This window comes from Cajanus cajan, chromosome 3 (assembly GCF_000230855.2).
Source record: "Cajanus cajan strain Asha chromosome 3, NIPB_CcT2T_4, whole genome shotgun sequence".
Taxonomy (NCBI): domain Eukaryota; kingdom Viridiplantae; phylum Streptophyta; class Magnoliopsida; order Fabales; family Fabaceae; genus Cajanus; species Cajanus cajan.
This window is the reverse complement of record NC_138519.1, coordinates 34,055,898-34,070,160: the sequence shown is the minus strand read 5'-3', so window position 1 is coordinate 34,070,160 and position 14,263 is coordinate 34,055,898. Positions and strand designations below refer to the sequence as shown.

General features: G+C 34.1%; 1 long non-coding RNA gene across 1 annotated transcript; it reads right to left on the bottom strand.

Moving 5' to 3' along the window:
• Window positions 1-6,107: 6,107 nt before the first annotated feature.
• On the bottom strand, window positions 6,108-13,333 carry LOC114915401 (uncharacterized). The gene is made up of 2 exons (XR_003803381.2): window positions 7,428-13,333; window positions 6,108-6,367 (listed from the first exon to the last, which is right to left on the bottom strand). It is a non-coding gene; the product is annotated as an uncharacterized LOC114915401 (long non-coding RNA).
• Between the last annotated feature and the right edge of the window lie 930 nt (window positions 13,334-14,263).

Genomic DNA, 14,263 nt, shown 5'->3' with positions numbered 1-14,263 from the left:
ATTAAAAGATGATTTTGAAATTTTTAAGATATTATTTTTAATGTTAATAAATTTAAACATTTTTTATATAAAGTTTTTCATATCATATTATAAAATGCATTAGAATAGACGATTGGATAAAATTGTAATATTCTAAATTTTTATCTAATATTATAATATTTTCAATTTTACCAATATTATCTTATTCTTAAAACAATAGTCTAAATTTAGTTACTATATTTGAAAATAAATAAAGATTAAGTATAATATTTTTATAATACATTAAAAATTTTATTACAATATTTTTGATAAACTAAAATAGAAATATATAATATATAATTACATTATAAAATTTTAAAATACTATTTATAATATTTTTTAAAATAATAATTTAATGAAATATAAATATTTAAAATTGTTAAATTTTAAATGTTTATATTTTTTCCAAAAAAAATCTCATGCATTAAATGCACGGATAAGTTTAGTGTAAAAAATAAGATTCAGAATGTTTATCCATATGCAATGGAATAGTTGAGATAAAAAGAAAAAGGAAAAAATTTTCGCTAAAAAGTAATTAGGTAATCATTACAAATTTCTTTATAAATAGGCAATAAGGTAGGGACCATTGAGGAGAAATTTTTTGAAAAAGAGAGTGAAAACATACGTGGAGAGAGAAAGAAAATTGAGAAGGAAGAGAGAAAAAGAAGGAAAAGAGAGAGAAAGAGGAAAGAAATATACACCCTTAAAATATCTCTAAGCCACTTCATTTTTTCTTAAGGTAAGGAGATGAAACTTTTATCTCTTTTAAATTTTTATTTTTTATATGATTATATTTATTTTATGTTTGTGTGTATTTAATTAGTGAGGTGTCCCAACCTCATTTTACTTGCTTAATCTATGATATTTTTAACTCTAAATAACAAATGAGGTGTTCCTAATTTATGTTGTTTAATTATTTTATGTTATTTATATATGTCATTTACTAGATTAATATTCTTTAATACATCTCATTTTTGTAAACTATGTTATACTAAATTCTAAATAATTAAAAATATTCTAATTTATTTAGCTTAATTATTTTTATATTAATTCTAACTATAATTTAATTTTGTTAGTTTTCCTAAGTTCATTTTATTATTATATCATCATTTTTTTCTAAAGATAAATGTTAATTTATGATCATAAGAATGAAAGTTTGAATTAATTTGTAGTTGGAGATTTGACTTTGAGGATTTAAATGAATAAAGAACTTAAGGTGAAATATCCTTGTGTTATTTGAGATTATGATAAAGCTCATTTATGCTAACCAGTCACTACAAGAATAATTCAAATTTCACTATAAAAAAGTCTAAATTATATAAATATTTAATATTGGTTATAAATAATTTTTGTACATTCTATTTATTTAATTGTATTTATTGGATAATTGTTCATACTCTTTTTTTTTCTTTGTTATACAATTAAACTAATTATAATATAAAATAGATGGATCTGCTAGCCATACTAAGTCCTTTCAATTTTGTTATCACAACCGTTTTTCCAAGTATGAGTTGGGGTATTGACACAACTGCAAATTTTGTTACCTTTCAGGGCATAAGAGTATCATCATTTGTATTTTCACCAACCCAGCAAACTCCTACTTTTATAGATGGTCAAATAGTGGTTACTTTCTATTTACCCCCAGTTAATCACGTTAACCCAATAGTGAATCTATACCAACCTGGGATGCAAACCTATTAGTATAAGTGAGAAGGAAAAAATTGTATTAAAATAAGACTTTTCCTTCATGTTAGTTGTATGTGGTTTCGATCACTTTTTGGATAAATATATAACTATATGGTGTAGTTTCTTTATGAATAGAAATATGATTATGGTGTGGTTTTTACCTAGTATGGTTTTAAAAATTTATATTATAGATAATAAGAATTTTTTTTATAAAATTTTATTGCAAATTTTGAAATGTTGTAATAGCTATATAGGTATAGTTTGATGAGTAATTAATTCTATTATAGCTATAAAAATTGGCGTTACAAAAATGACATGTAGTCTCTAAAAAAAACAATTTCAAAAATAAAGGACAAGAAAATCCCTCAAAACATGGGTAGTCTCAGAAAAAGTCATTTTTGACTGGCACATACAACAATCTCTTTCATTTGGTACCTTAAAGGTGATAAGTAGCCTCCTTTGTCAAATAAGAAATAAAAATTTGGTGAAAAATATTTAATACATCAGCGAATATTTTTTTCTACAAGGAAGGAAGACGAAGATAGATGAGGTAAACTTGTGAGAGATTCTCAAGGATTTGCAATGATCATCTTCATGAAACACCTATATAAAGAAGCTTGAAGACTCAAAAAGAAGAGAAAATGTTGATTGTAAAAATATATTCATTCTTTTTGTAAAAAGCTCTGTACTTAATTTAGTTGTATCACATTTTGAAAGTAAGATGAAACAACTAGTGATTTTTCAACTTTAACTTTGTGTTAATGTTTGAAGCCTTAAGAGATTTTGTTGTAAAAAAATACTCAATTGTTGAAGCTTGGAGAGACTTTGTTATTTGAAGAATACTTGGGTAGTTGCTTGAAGAGGCAAGTCAACAAATAATTAAGTTGAGCCAAAAGTGACTTGCGAAACAATACTTGTATCTTTATGAATGATAGTGAAACTTGATCATATTGATGAAAAATTGAATGTAGTCTCAGTGGTTGCATTGAATCAGTATAAAATTACCATGTGTTCTTTGTTGTTGACTCTTTGTCTACACTTTTAAGGTTTTTGATACTATTTTACTATTTTGAAAAATGTTAAATTTTTTATTGATATTATTCAACCTCCTTTCTAGTATCATTCTTTTCTTCAGGTTAGTTGTCAAATTTGATGACTAGTCTCATTAGAGACTGTTCACCGTGACTTTCTTCAATACATGTTGAACAACTATTTCTGACTCAACATCTGTTGCAATTGTAGCCTCTTCTAATAGCAATAAAATATGGATAATTCAATAAGTAACCATGTGATAATGAGTTTTATGTTGGACTATGCTATTGCATTATTGTACATGTTTTGTTTAGATAACTAGTTTTGATTTAAGCCCAATGAGGATACAATGGTGCACATAAGCTAAGTATGTCATTTTAATTTAAATCGAATAAAAAGAGAAGGGAGATGACAACCATGAACATTGAATATAAGACGTATTACAAGCTTTCTAATTCCATAATATCAAAATCTCTCAACTTTATTTTGGTACCTTGCCTGAGTTACATTAATTATCACCAACTCTTATATCTACTACAAACAAGGGTATAATAATAATAATGATGATGTAAAAAGTTAGTAATGTATCTTACATGATTGTTGAAAACTCTAAATTCTTAGTTTTCACACACTCAAGCACCTCTCAATTAAAATCTAAACATGCACATGTTAACTAAAATATTAGTATAATACATATATAAAGGATTTTTCTTAAATTTGAAAATAATTTTGGGACTTGTTAATATTTTTTATTATATTTTTATGACAATAACATTTTTTTAGTCTAAAAAACACTAAAGTTAAAATGAACAAATTAATTTTAATTATTAAGAAAAAATGTTTTTAGTTCTTCTAAAATTTTAGAAATTTGGTTTAAGTTACTAAAAAATTGTTATATTTTAAACCTCTAATTTGAAAATGCACCATTTTTAGTCATCAAAGAAGTTTAAATAGTGCTTAAATATAGCTATGAATCACTATCAAATGACATCATGCCTAGGGGCCATGTCCAAAAGGAACCAAAAGGAATGAGTTAGGCTTAAAGGAAAACGGTTTAAACTCTTATTGAGCTTTGAGTCACTTTTAATGGATTACTTTTGTCTTCTTTGTACATTTTTCATTGTAAATATTTTTTTATTTTTAACCTTGTATTTTTGGGTCAAATAATATAGGAATTTATGTTTGTGTAATTTTTATTTAGGGGTGTAAATAGCATTTTAGGGAGGGTGTAACTAGAAAATGAGATATGTGCTAATTGGACTTGAATTACCCAAGAAAACACCACTTGGACTTGTAGGTCTGTGATGTGACTGTCCATTTCTAGTGGACAAGGTGTTCTCTTGGTTATTCATACACCAACAAGCACATGTGTCACACATAGTTATGATTTTGGCACCTTGCTATAAGGCAAGTTCCCATTGATTCTTATAAATCTAGGATGTTGATACAAGTCACACTTTTTGTTTCTTGCCATGTGACTGTCGCAACCCGAATTTTTTCCGATCTCGCGACTAATGGTGTAGACATCCTTTTAAAAGTCTCATCAATTAAGGAATGCCCGGACACCAGACTAATCCTTAATTAATGGTTTTGAAAAATGAGTTCATGGAGTCGCCACCAATGTTTTACTCAAAACATTGGAAAAGAAAAGGTTTTTAAAAATTCAATAATGGCCTTGATAACCATAATTGGGTTCGGGGGTCGGTTACGTGTAGGGAAGGTATTAAGCACCCCTATAGCGCCCTTAATTGGTATCCTATGATGAAGTTAGCATTATAAATTATAATAATAAAAATATTAAATCCCCTTTTTATTAATAATTATTTACATGCTTAAAATTTAAATTATACAATTAACCCTAAAATGTCTACATGATTATTTTTATTATAACTATTTATTATAGAGAAGAAATAAATAAAAAAGGGAGAAAAAGATTAACTGAAATACCTCTTGAATGAGCTCTATTGAATCTTCAAAACAGGAAGATTTTAGGTGCTTTGTGGCAACCTTTCACACTACAATGCCTCACAAAATCTCAAGAAATACAAAAGAGAAAGGGAGAGAGAAAAAGAGAGAAATTTCGTACTATAAGGAGTCTGGACGAAATTGTTGGAGTCCTGAGAAATGAGCTCCAACTGTCTATTTATAGACTTCAGAAAGGGTCCAGAACGGCCCGTTCCAAAATCGGAACGACCCGTTCTAGACATGGCCGTTGTGTGTAAATTTTATAACTGGAACGGCCCGTTCTGAAATTAGAACGACCCGTTCCAGAGATTAAATTAACACATCCTTTGGTGGCCTGGAACGGGCGTTCCCAACAAGTATCTTTAGGCCTTTTTTATAACTTGGAACGGCCCGTTCCAGTTTGGGAACGGCCCATTCCAATTAAAGTTTTAGCCCTCTTCTGAAGAGTTTGGAACAGCCTGTTCCAATCTTGGAACGGCCCGTTCCAATCTTGGAACGGCCCGTTCCAATTAGGAACAGCCCGTTCCAAATTAGGGTTATTGGCCCTTTTAAAAACTTGGAACGGCCTGTTCCAAATTGGGAACGACCCGTTTCGGTTTTTGGAACAGCCCGTTCCGATCTTCTAAAATTAGCTTTTTTTGGGTCTTCTAAAGTCGTATCTTGTCGTTTGCATGCTTCGGGAGCTCCTTCCCTTCATAACAGAGGTCCATTTCCTTGTTTGTATGTTCTCGGACGAAATTGGGTGTCTACAACTGCCCCTCTTTACTTGTCCTTTGGAATAGCAATGTGTTGCTTTTCCAAAGGCAAGAAAAGATGTAGACATTTCGTCCGGGTCTTCTCTTCGTCTCTTTGGTGCTTCTGCGTTGTTTCCCTTGTGATAATGTGTAGGTTCTTTTGCTCTGAGGTTAGGTAACCCTCTTCGATCTAGTACTAGTTTTGAGGATCTAGCAACCCTTTCACCAAGGTCAGGTAACCCATTTTATACTAGTTTTGGGGATCTAGCAACCCTTTCACTGAGGTCAGGTAACCCACTTTGTACTAATTTTGGGGATCTAACAACCCTTTCACTAATGTCAGGTAACCCACTTTGTTGTTGAAGTAGTTTCGTAGCTCAGCCTCTCCAAGCTGGACTGATATTTTAAGGCTTCAGCCGGCCTCCTCTAAGGTCAGGTAACTCACTTTTTTGTTGAAGTAGTTTCGTAGCTCAGCCTCTCCAAGCTGGACTGATATTTTAAGGCTTCAGCCGGCCTCCTCTAAGGTCAGGTAACCCACTTTTTTGTTGAAGTAGTTTCGTAGCTCAGCCTCTCCAAGCTGGACTGATATTTTAAGGCTTCAGCCGGCCTCCTCTAAGGTCAGGTAACCCACTTTTTTGTTGAAGTAGTTTCATAGTGTGACACCCTTACTACCCCAACATGTATATTGTAATAAATCTTTTCAGTTACAGTAAAAGGGTTCACATAAGAAACTTCAACAACTACACTAATTGAAATATCAAACATAAAACACAAGATTCTTTACAAATTGTTTTCAAAATAATATTACAGTACCAAATTCACATAAATATTTCATCCTAAAAATCCTTTGCCCCGATGTCACAATATCAGAGCATTTCCCAAAATAAAACAGTTGGCATTCTAAATGCCACTCGTCGCCGGATCTTCTCCACCTAAAATATCCACAATTTATACGGTGAGAAAAGAAGATATCTATATGCAAAGTACATCCAAACACACCATGTTAAAATCTCATCATATTTCTTTATTTAATAAATTATTTACGATCATGTATCATAGTTTATCAATTCATCATAATCCACTTAGATTTTATAATTAACAAAATCATTTATACCTTTTCTCATTCACATCATTAAAACAATTATTTCACCATTCATAACTCATGTCAATCTCAACATCATCAATAATTCATGCTAATCTCAACAATTAACACTATGCCAAGACCTCGCCACATCTGACACAAGTGATACGGGTTAATTGCCTCACTCAACCCACACCAGACCAGGGTCATGCCCTCCCTGTAGCATCACTTACCCAGGGGCCATGCCATCCCTAATCATTTGGTGTGAGGAAACACAATCACATTACAATCAATACAATCTCTTGCAATTAACCCTATGCCAGGGCTGCCATAAACGACATAAATGGTGGTGTTAACTGTCTTACTCATCCCACACCATGCTAGGGTCACGCCCTCCCTGTAGCACCACTTACCCAGGGGCCGTGCCGTCCCTAGTCATCGATGTGAGACACCACAATCACAATCAAAATCACATTCATACATCCTTTCATCTTATAACTCAAATTCATATCACGTACGCAATTCCATATCACATAGATAACAGATAAGCTCAATATAATAGGGTTTACATACCCCTCAAGCAATTCACATCAATATCATTAATTCTTAACAAGTAATATAACAATAACTTTCATTAATATAATAATCAATAGAATAATTAATATAAACAGTAAAACCCCTCATTATTCCAAAATCTAGCTCACCGTATTTTCCTTACAATTCATTCTTCTTCACAGATCATCATTCCTACACTTAGGCATATTTATAAACCTCAACACAGATAATTTTTAATAGAACCAATAATTCTCCAAATCAAATAATTGTAAAATCAATCATAATCCTAAGGAATTCTTCCTCTACCCAATTCCCTCATGTACTATACATATAAATAATCCCCTTTTCCCCCGTACCTGGATAAATAGGAACTCAGGCAGAACCTCCTCCTCTTTTTCTTAAACCGGACCGGAACTAGAGTAGAACCTCCTCTATCTTCCTCCTCCTTTCTCTCCTTAGGCAGAACCTCCTCTACTGGATTCTTCTTCTTCTCTCTCCCCTTTTCCTTCCCCTCCTCTCTCTCTTTCTCCCTTTCTCTCTCTTCTTTCTCTCTCTAGGACCTCTTCTCCAAGTTATGAATTTCCAAATACCCTAGGGCCCTATTTATAGGCATTCTGATGCACCCGGAACGGCCCGTACTGAATTCGGAACGGCCCGTTCCGGAACCTTCGAATCTGTGCAAATTTTTGAACTGGAACGGCCCGTTCTAAAACCAGAACGGCCTGTTCCAAAACCCAGCAGAGCGACCCGTTCTCCTTCCGGAACGGCCCGTTCTGCAAGGAGAACGCCCCGTTCTCCTTTGGAGAACAGCCCGTTCCAGACCCGTTCCGAAACTTAAAATTTAGCCACTTTCTTTATTTCAGAACGGCCCGTTTCACTTTTGAAACGGCCCGTTCCGGGCACGAATTGGGCCTAAGGCCCAGCGAAAAATGGGCTGTTACAATACTCCCCTCCTTTAAGAAATTTCGTCCCCGAAATTTTTTGTAAGGGTAGACTTCTCTCTTCTCACTTTCGAATCCTTATGCAATCTCCCTACCTTACTGATATACAACTCTATCAATCTCATCAAAGGATTTCTAATGGTAAGACAAGTAAACTTGGCGAGTCTATCCACTAAAACACAAATAAAATCAATCTATAAAATCAATCTCTTAAACGTCTCTGACAAACCTACCACTAAGGTCTATCCACTCACCATCTCAAATCCAAAATGGAGCATCCAAGTGTTACAAAATTCTTAAAGACTTCTAGTATGCTAATCACAAGTATACAATTGCTTTATTCCTCTTTTCATCTTTGGTCACTACACTTCCGCTGCGCTACTCTGATACATCGTAGTAGCTCTTAAATGAATGCTAAGAGTACTATTACGTCCTTTTTCTAAGATCATCTTTCTTAATTCAAGGTTACTAAGCACCCAAATTTACTCTTTGCACTTCAAAACAATGTCGATTTCTATTTAAAAAATGGTTATCTATACTTCTACCAATCTTCTCCATTAGATTCCCTAATAAAAGATCTGACTCCTAGGCTTCTCTGATCTCACCCATTAATTCACTAATCACTTTCAACATAATCAATTCAATGCCCCTAAGGATAATCTCACACATCAAGCATAAGTCTCTAAATTCTTCAATCAAATCCAATCCTTAAATAATCAAAAAAAATATTATATCAGTGATCATCATAATCAAAGCATCTGTCACAATATTGATATTACTTCTATGATCATCTCTAAAAATTAAGCACCTAAGCGTTAGTTCACTTCGTATGCATATGAAATCTCTAATTTCACCACTCCATTTACACCCAAGTTACTCTTATTCATCACTTTATCCTATAGCCTCATATCTTGTTACCAAAATGAATCAAATAATTATGCTTCTCCAATTTCTTTCAACGATCCACTTGTTACTCAATTCCTATTTAATCTCACTACTAAAGGTAACTTTATAATCCTATCATAAGTCTCTAATTTGAGTCAAAAGGATTCATCTTTCTAATCATGAGGGAAGATAAATATAAAGATTTTCTACACAAAACTTCGGTCACCACAATAACTTTATTCAATTAACAACTAAGTTTGAAATATTAATCCTCCAGAATTTAAACTATCTCCTTAGTCACGTAACTAACTCCTTCAGTCAACAAATAATTAAGGCTCTAACGATCAATAAATACCTCAAGCTTTGAATAGTGTCTCCAAAATCTTAGTATAAATATTAAAGCTGCTAACTCAAGGTTATGGATAAGAAAATTTCTCTCATGAATTTTCAATTGCCTAAAATTATACCCTATTATCTTTCCTTCTGGCCACAACACTCTTCCCGAACCTATCTATAGAAGCATAATTATATACCTCAAAAGTCTTACTAAAATTTATTAGTATTAAAACTAATCAATTTTTCCTTAAGAGTTTGAAAACCACCTTCTCATTTGTTATCCCATACAAAGGTAACTCTTTCCTAGTCAATCCAATCAATGTAATAGTAAGCCACACAGGGAAGTAAGCGACGAAATGATTTGGGTAGTTAAAATAAACATATGTCCAGGAATTTATGATATAGGTTAACGTTTCAAACTACTATTGAACTCATGGGTAGGCAAAAGATAACTTAGTGAAATGAAACATCTTAGTAGCTAGAGGAAAAGAAAGCAAAAGCGATTCCTGTAGTAGATGCGAGTGAAATGAGAGCAGCCTAAACACTCTCTTAAGCACAACTTCTACCTTAGGTAGCTCTATATTATACCTTCGCAAGAAATTACATGGCCTAAAATTTCTCACCTCATACAATCCAAATTCATACTTAGACAATCTAGTCTAAATCTATATTGAATATATCTTTACACTTAATTCTAATATGATGATCTCACATTCTAAGGTCAAAACCTCTTATTAACACAAACATCCACTAATCGATTCATAAGGTCATTTATTCTCATACCCACATACATGCATATCAAATCATATTAGAGTACTTCCTTCACATATATCATCCCTAAGCATGTATGAATTGATCACCATGAACCAATCATTTCATTTTAATCAACCTTTCAATGACCAAACCTCAAAACATCACCAAATCCATTTTTATCCTTGTAATGCCTAAAATCTCATAAACATCATGATAACATATATCTACCTTCAACAACTGTCAAAGTAAATGACACATAGAATTATACTCATCCAAATGATCTCAAACCTATCTCAAAAGAAAGCTAAATGAATAAGCTACAACTCTTATGAAGACATAAGATTTCCAAAAAAAAATCATCTCCTTAGCCAAAGATTCAAAAATCACCACAAATAAATTCAGCGCTTACAACTAAATTTTTAATCACCAAGGCAGTCATAACTGAAGTGTTTCATCTTATTCCAGTTCTATTGGAAAGATAATCTCCCAAGCCACAACTTTCATGAAGACCACATAATTTAATTCTGTTAATACGATACTCATACTGGCACAACAACTGCAACGAAAATATCCCCTATACCCTACAATAATAGTGTACTAACATACCACAAAATACCTCAACCATTCCAAACTTTCTCCTTTCCACTTTAAAATCATATTCAAGCTTTCCTAAATCAAAACAGCTCACATATTCAGTACTAAAGACTTTAGAGAGTAAGATTCACATTCTACCCAAAACCATTAAAAGGTTAACAGGCAAGTATCAACACTCAAGGAAATTACCAACGTTCCAATCAAAATATCAAAACTCCTATTCTCAGGTACAACCTCCTTGGAATCAATCGCTACCTCTATAGATTCTAGAAATTCAATTAATCGTAATCTCTTAGTACACTCGACAAAATAATGTATCACCCAAGGTTATAATAGTTCTAGTTGGTTAGCAAAATACCTTATCTTTTACCACTACTAGTACCTATGCTCACAACACGAGCAATTCCACCCAACCACTACTTCTTATATAAGCAAGAAGTACCAAAACAATTAAGCAATCCTGAGAATAACAAGAGTAATCAAAAATAGCATCATCAATTTATATCACATCTATAAGATAAATCCTAAGAACACAATGCACACAAGTAAATAAACAAAATCAATCATCACATCAGCACATCAATAAGTTACATTCAAATCATCACATAACTCATCTACCAAACAAGCATAGTAGACTCATAACTCACGGCTGATAGAATCGATCTGCTCTGATACCACTAAATGTGACACCCTTACTACCCCAACATGTATATTGTAATAAATCTTTTCAGTTACAGTAAAAGGGTTCACATAAGAAACTTCAACAACTACACTAATTGAAATATCAAACATAAAACACAAGATTCTTTACAAATTGTTTTCAAAATAATATTACAGTACCAAATTCACATAAATATTTCATCCTAAAAATCCTTTGCCCCGATGTCACAATATCAGAGCATTTCCCAAAATAAAACAGTTGGCATTCTAAATGCCACTCGTCGCCGGATCTTCTCCACCTAAAATATCCACAATTTATACGGTGAGAAAAGAAGATATCTATATGCAAAGTACATCCAAACACACCATGTTAAAATCTCATCATATTTCTTTATTTAATAAATTATTTACGATCATGTATCATAGTTTATCAATTCATCATAATCCACTTAGATTTTATAATTAACAAAATCATTTATACCTTTTCTCATTCACATCATTAAAACAATTATTTCACCATTCATAACTCATGTCAATCTCAACATCATCAATAATTCATGCTAATCTCAACAATTAACACTATGCCAAGACCTCGCCACATCTGACACAAGTGATACGGGTTAATTGCCTCACTCAACCCACACCAGACCAGGGTCATGCCCTCCCTGTAGCATCACTTACCCAGGGGCCATGCCATCCCTAATCATTTGGTGTGAGGAAACACAATCACATTACAATCAATACAATCTCTTGCAATTAACCCTATGCCAGGGCTGCCATAAACGACATAAATGGTGGTGTTAACTGTCTTACTCATCCCACACCATGCTAGGGTCACGCCCTCCCTGTAGCACCACTTACCCAGGGGCCGTGCCGTCCCTAGTCATCGATGTGAGACACCACAATCACAATCAAAATCACATTCATACATCCTTTCATCTTATAACTCAAATTCATATCACGTACGCAATTCCATATCACATAGATAACAGATAAGCTCAATATAATAGGGTTTACATACCCCTCAAGCAATTCACATCAATATCATTAATTCTTAACAAGTAATATAACAATAACTTTCATTAATATAATAATCAATAGAATAATTAATATAAACAGTAAAACCCCTCATTATTCCAAAATCTAGCTCACCGTATTTTCCTTACAATTCATTCTTCTTCACAGATCATCATTCCTACACTTAGGCATATTTATAAACCTCAACACAGATAATTTTTAATAGAACCAATAATTCTCCAAATCAAATAATTGTAAAATCAATCATAATCCTAAGGAATTCTTCCTCTACCCAATTCCCTCATGTACTATACATATAAATAATCCCCTTTTCCCCCGTACCTGGATAAATAGGAACTCAGGCAGAACCTCCTCCTCTTTTTCTTAAACCGGACCGGAACTAGAGTAGAACCTCCTCTATCTTCCTCCTCCTTTCTCTCCTTAGGCAGAACCTCCTCTACTGGATTCTTCTTCTTCTCTCTCCCCTTTTCCTTCCCCTCCTCTCTCTCTTTCTCCCTTTCTCTCTCTTCTTTCTCTCTCTAGGACCTCTTCTCCAAGTTATGAATTTCCAAATACCCTAGGGCCCTATTTATAGGCATTCTGATGCACCCGGAACGGCCCGTACTGAATTCGGAACGGCCCGTTCCGGAACCTTCGAATCTGTGCAAATTTTTGAACTGGAACGGCCCGTTCTAAAACCAGAACGGCCTGTTCCAAAACCCAGCAGAGCGACCCGTTCTCCTTCCGGAACGGCCCGTTCTGCAAGGAGAACGCCCCGTTCTCCTTTGGAGAACAGCCCGTTCCAGACCCGTTCCGAAACTTAAAATTTAGCCACTTTCTTTATTTCAGAACGGCCCGTTTCACTTTTGAAACGGCCCGTTCCGGGCACGAATTGGGCCTAAGGCCCAGCGAAAAATGGGCTGTTACACATAGCTCAGCCTCTCCAAGCTGGACTGATATTTTAAGGCTTCAGCCGACCTCCTCTAAGGTCAGGTAACCCACTTTTTTTTGTTGAAGTAGTTTCGTAGCTTAGCCTCTCCAAGCTGGACTGATATTTTAAGGCTTCAGCCGACCTCCTCTAAGGTCAGGTAACCCACTTTTTTTTTGTTGAAGTAGTTTCGTAGCTCAGCCTCTCCAAGCTGGACTGATATTTTAAGGCTTCAGCCGGCCTCCTCTAAGGTCAGGTAACCCACTATGTTGTTGAAGTAGTTTCGTAGCTCAGCCTCTCCAAGCTGGACTGATATTTAAGGCTTCAGCCGGCCTCCTCTAAGGTCAGGTAACCCACTTTGTTGTTGTGCTAGTTTTAGGGATCTAGCAACCCTTTCCGTGTTTGTACTTGATGTCTTCTTGTTGGTGTTGTGAGATGAAAGTATGCCCCCAGGTGGATGGGCAGGAAATGTTTGATGTGCCCCTATGTTGGTGGGCAAAGATAGATGGATGACAAGGATTCTAGTGTTGCCCCTGCCATGTGAGTATTGTGATGCCTCTCCAAGTGCCTGCTTTTGGTAGATTTTTTTGAATTTCATTTTTGTTTAGCTTCGACTCTTTCATGTTTGAAGCTTGCCTTTTTTTGCTATTATTTTTTTGAAAAAAAAATGCTTCCGCTTTTTTCAACATTTACGACGCTTGCCTTTTTCTCATTTTTTTTATTGTCATCATTGGTGGAGGGATACCATCCCATGATGATGTTATTTGCTGAATCTTTATTGGTGAGTATTATTTTGGAAGCCACTTCTGGCTTTGATTAGGGAGCCATTTCTGGTCTTGACATTCTCTTAGATCATCCTTCATTCTGTTGAGGAGTAGGGCGCGATGGCCTCTTCATGCTTATGGGCTTGCTTATTCGGTCGACTCCGGTTCTATCTCGTCTTGCTGTTGATGTGTTTTTTTTTCTTGGTGGTTATATGAAACCACTTGTATGGAATGCCTTTGTTGGGGCTATGCTTTTTGACATGATCTCGGATTTTAAGGCACTGTATAGTTGTTGATCTTTTTTACGAGTGATT